At 49.6% G+C, this 5,240-nt stretch overlaps 1 non-coding gene across 1 annotated transcript; it reads right to left on the bottom strand.

Moving 5' to 3' along the window:
* Positions 1 to 1,783: 1,783 nt before the first annotated feature.
* LOC131573925 (U5 spliceosomal RNA) lies at positions 1,784 to 1,898 on the bottom strand. Its single transcript, XR_009276302.1, has one exon. It is a non-coding gene; the product is annotated as a U5 spliceosomal RNA (small nuclear RNA).
* Positions 1,899 to 5,240: the final 3,342 nt, after the last annotated feature.

Here is a 5,240-nt window from a genome sequence, read left to right as displayed (position 1 = left end):
GCATGTTAATTTTGGCTGGGGCACCGGCACTGAGCATCCCAGGCATCCTGTGGAGGAATCTCTGCCCCTTAATTTTAGTGCTGTTTAAAAGCAGGAATCTGCTTTGGGTAGCCAGGCTGGGTTTGGAAGCCTAAATCATACAAAGCTGTAGGGAAAATGTGAGCCTGGTGATGCAAATTCCCCTCTTTTTTTCTTCCACCTCGTCCCACTCAAGTGAGGGATGAGTGGCTCTGACTCTCTGCCATAGAGGGACTGTTTGCAGGTCCCACAGCAGATGTGGGAATGTTCTCTCCCTCCAAACTGCCTTTGCAGAGAACAATCATCTGCCTCCCACAGATCCAATGCAACACGGTTTATTTCCATTTTTAACAGCCTGTAAACCCAAGCATCTTTTCCTCCAGCCTTTTCCACTCACCAGGGATGTCCATGCAGGTCTTCAAGGTGATTTTACAGCCTCCAGAACAGCAAGGTCACCATGACCACAGCCACAAATGCATCCAAATTGTGTCTGTGGAGAATGATCAAGAGATCATGACAAGCAGGGCTTCCAGGGCAGGAGCCAAAGGAAGATTGGATGTCTGTGGTATTTACAGCACTGCCAAGATGCCAGCAATGATTTGTTGGCAGCCAAACACTTCAAGCCTGGACCCTGCAAGCCAGGCATCTCATTCAGGGTCTGCAGAATGCCCTGGACACTTCCCACTCGGGACACTTCCCTTTATTATTCCAAATAAATTCAGTGCTCTGCTCAGTGTCCCAATTAATGCAGCAGGCCCTGTCTCTGGGTTGTTCTGAACACACAAAAACATTTCCCTGTGCTCTCAGACAGATGCCACACTTCCCCCAGAGATGGAGGAATTTTCTGGGAGGGAAATTTTGTCATCCTGGGTCTCACTTGCGCAAACAGAAAATTTTGCTCCTTTCAAATGCAGGGGAAATGAAGGCAGGAAATGAAGGCAAGCAAAAAATAAAGGCAGGAAACTCATTTCTTGAAGGAGAGGGGTGTGAATGGTCTGAAGTCTTCCTTTCCTAACCTTAAAAATTAATTATGGTGAAAACAGTCCCAAAGAGTGGGCACACTGAATTCAAGATAAAGGTGCCACTTTGGTGTACACACCACCTTAACTTGGCAAATGTTACCCATAATTTTGGATGTACATCCCTTTAGGAGGAGCTACCTTTTTCCCCTGGCACCAAGGGTATGCTTCAGAGATAAGAACAGAGCCAGATAATGGTTTGGGTTGGAAGGGACTTTAAAGATCATCCAGTGCCACCCCTGCCACGGCAGGGACACCTTCCACTATCCCAGATTGCTCCAAGTCCCGTCCAGCCTGGCCTTGGATATTTCCAGGGATCCAGGGGCAACCTGTGCCAGGGCCTGAACACCCTCACAGGGAAGGATTTCCACCCAAAATCCCACCTAAATCTCCCTGTTTTAGTTTAAAATGTATTTTCAGTACCTGCTGGGGTAAAAAGTCACACACCTCCTTTTTTACCAGCCCCTTTAGGCCCTGCAAGGGGCTCTGAGCTCTCCCTGGAGCTTCCCCTCCTGAACCCCCCCAGCTCTCCCCGGCTCCAGAGCAGGGGGGCTCCAGCCCTTGGAGCATCTCTGTGCCCTCCTCTGGAATTACTCCAACAGATCCCAGGGTAGAGAATCCCAGTGCTACACCCAAATAATTCACTCCCTCAGTTTAAGGAGTCTGGGTTATGACCCAATCCATATTCAGCCGCTTTCATCCAGCAGTCTGCAATAATTATTCTGATTTTGGACCAGTATAAGAGGAGCTCTGCCACAGCAGAGCCTCAAAAAATTCCCAATCACTCAAGGCCGTTCCTCTCCACGGAAATCTTTAGTAAAAGGCGAAAGATTTATTCGATTTGAAGAGAAACCTGAGCATGCTCACCGCTCCTGCCCCACACCCTGTCCCCCAGGGCTGTTCCTCTGGAGGTGATGGTGACCCCATGTAGGTGCCAGTCTGAGCCCGTGGTGTCCCCAGCCCGGTCCCTGGCAGTGACACAGCCCAGCCCCATGTCCCCACCGCCTGTCCCCACCGCAGATTTGGGAATTTCCATCGGGGCTTTGCTGCCTGTCCCCGCGGTACACCCTGGGTATGCAAATTTCCTGAATACTAATGAGGCGAGGAAGATGAGCTCATCAGGGCCTTTCATCGGCTGGGCAGCGACACGGGCTGGATCTGCTCCTGTTCCTGAGCAACACAGAATCCCAGGGTGGCTTGGGTTGGAGGGGACCTTAAAGCTCACCCCGTGCACCTGGGCAGGGACACCTTCCCCTCTCCCTGTTTGTGCCAAACCCTGTCCAGCCTGGCCTTGGACACTGCCAGGGATCTCAACATCTTGAAAGACTCCTGCTGATACAGAAAACCAGACTTTTTTTGGGTGTTTCTGCTGATAATCTTTGTGACTGGGCTGCCAGCAGAGACACATCAGCTCCTTAAGTTAGAGGATCCCAGGGCATGGACTCTCTGCAAAGGTTTGCTTTTATTAAAACAAAAAAAAAAAATCTTGGGGTTTGAGCAGGAGGGGGAGAAGCTGTGCTGGAAGGCAGCAGCTCCAGGAGAGCCAGACCAATTTGATGATTTGAGAAAAAGTCTCAGAGCGATGGCTGAAATCCCTCAGAAGGGCTGACTCAGTCCCTGGAGGCAGCAGCAGGGACACGCTGAGCGAGATGAGGAGAGTCATTTCTCCTGGGCATGGAGACACCCAGCTCTGATGTCTGTGCCTGCAAGGGAGCATCCAAGGCTTGGAGAGACATCAGAAGAGAGCAGCAGAAATGACTCAGAAGTCTGGAGGACAAACTCTGAGCAGGAGATGTGTCAAACTTACCCCGTTTGGCTCCTGGGAGCGGCACGGGAGAGGCACCTCCTCACGGAGATGTTTGGCTGGTTCTGCAGGAGAGTTTCTGAGAGTTTCTGAGAGTTTTCATTGCTCAGGTCAGGCTGGAGGAAATAAAGACTGAGGGGAATCACGGAGAGGATTTAAGATGCTGGAAAAAGGTCCCGAGGAATCTGGTGGATTTTCTGTCTCCTCAGAACTCTGGAAATCATGCTGTAGTTCAACACAGAGCACTGGACCCCCAACAAGAGCAGGTGGGAAAAAACAAATGAGTTATGATATAAAGATATGTAATATTTATGATAATTTACAATATTTTATTTATTAATTAAAAAATACACATTATATAATAAATATCAAGTCCATAGTTAATTCTAAGTGTATAAATCACTGAAATCAAGCCAAAAACCAAGCCAGCAGAAAGGTGGTGCAGCTCAATCAACCTTCCAGGTCTGGAGCACGATCCAAACTCTCTGAGCACATTTAAGGCTCGATCTCTCTGCAAAATGTAAATTTGCAGCCCTGCTCTGATGCAGCAGGGGATGAATGGCTCCAGCTACACAAAGGGAATAGGATGGAGCAGCAGCAGATGCAGAAGTGCAGGACAGTCCTGGGACTGTGATCTGCTGCTGCTGCTGCTGTTGGGAAGAAGCACAACAGCTGTCTTTTGGTTTTTTTTCCAGGAGCATCCACACTGATTCCACGAGTTGCTGATGCCCCAAACTGAGTGAAGGCTTGGGCAGGGCTCTGCTTTTCTCTGCCACACCATTTCCTCCATCACCTATTCCTAGGGAATGGTCCTGGCAATCCAGAGAGCTGAGCTTCATTTTCATCCCCCACCTTTCCCAAATTTCAACTTGGAGGTTTCTAACCTGGGCCCTTTATATTTTTTTTTTCCCTAAATCACCATTTCTTTCTCACAGATGCATGTTCTCCCACTCCCACTGTCCTGCAGAGATCTAGTCCTGCCAGACTCATCTACGGCCTCAAGATCTGCTGTCAGAAATTATAAAGACGCTCCCAATTCCCAGGCTGAGCAGCCAGGATTGGGTTTGCAATCAGTTTTAATCACAAGTGTAACTGAGGGGATTGCAAGCGATAAGCCCCGTCTGCAGGCAGCTGTGATGTAATGAAAACGACAGTTCAGAATTGGGTCTGAGGGTTATTTTTGGGGAAGGCAGAGAGAAACACAAAATTGCAGGGGAAAAAGTGAAAGGTACAAAGAGAGTGAGTGCTTCAGGCTCACTCCACTAAGAGTTCCCTCCCTGCCAGGCAAGACAATAATCAAAATTAATTTGTGTAGGAAGGCAGGCACTCAGAGAGAAATCAAACAGGTGACCACAGCTGGTGTGAAATTTCACAGGATGGGAAAGGAAGAGGGCTGGAAGGAAACAGCTACCAGCTGTCCCCGCTTTCCTGAGCCTGCAGGAACAGGGAACCCTTTTCTCAAAATACTTGGATGCTGAATGCATGAGAAACAGCCCTTTGGAGGAAGGAGAAATCTCCTGGGAGCAAACCTGATGTCTTTAAATGCATGTTCAGGTTACTCAAGCAGCACATGGCAAGTGATGGATATCACAGGCTCCTGCTCCTGCCTCTGTTTTCCACAGCCACAGATCTGAAGAGCAGAGTCCCTGCTGCTGCTTCTCCCCTGCTCTGCTGGATCCACATCCTGAATCCAGCCTGGACTGCTGTGCTCTCTACCTTAAAACAAAGAATTAATTACTTTATACTGAAATAAAGTAGGTTTAGATGAGGTGTCAGGAAGAACTGCTCTCCTGTTAGGGAGGTGAGGCTCTGGCACAGGGTGCCCACAGCAGCTGTGGCTGCTCCTGGATCCCTGGAAGTGTCCAAGGCCAGGTTGGACAGGGCTTGGAACACCCTGGGATAGTAGAAGGTGTCCCTGCCCATGGCAGGGGGTGGAATGAGATGAGCTTTAAGGATGGGACCTGGTTCATGATGCCAGAAGATCTCACACAATAAATCTGTGAGCCCATCCTCAGCTAAGGAAGGTCTCTGGATCTGTCCTGTTGCAGTGGGAACAGACACAAACCAGAGGGGTTTTTGCCTCTCTCTACCCTGTCCTTGCTGGGTCACTTGAGGCCGCTGGACCATCCATCCACAGCTCTCCCCTTGTCACAATGCATCATGGCACGGCCTGTTCCTGCTGCCTGTGTCCTGCTGCACTGCTGCTGTGCTCCCTCCTGCCCCGTCACATCAAATCACCGCCTGCCCCTGCCTGCAGCCATCTCAAATATTCAATGAGTCAGAAAGGAGCTGGGCCCAACCTGACCTTTATCAATAAGATGATGTCACCTGCTGAAGGAAAGGCCTGATAAAGGTAAGAGCAGGCAGCCTGATACCCTTCCTGATCTCTGTGTCCAGAA

This window comes from Poecile atricapillus, chromosome Z, assembly GCF_030490865.1.
Source record: "Poecile atricapillus isolate bPoeAtr1 chromosome Z, bPoeAtr1.hap1, whole genome shotgun sequence".
In the NCBI taxonomy this organism is placed as follows: domain Eukaryota; kingdom Metazoa; phylum Chordata; class Aves; order Passeriformes; family Paridae; genus Poecile; species Poecile atricapillus.
Note: the sequence above shows the minus strand (reverse complement) of the source record. Positions and strands in the feature narration are given on the sequence as shown.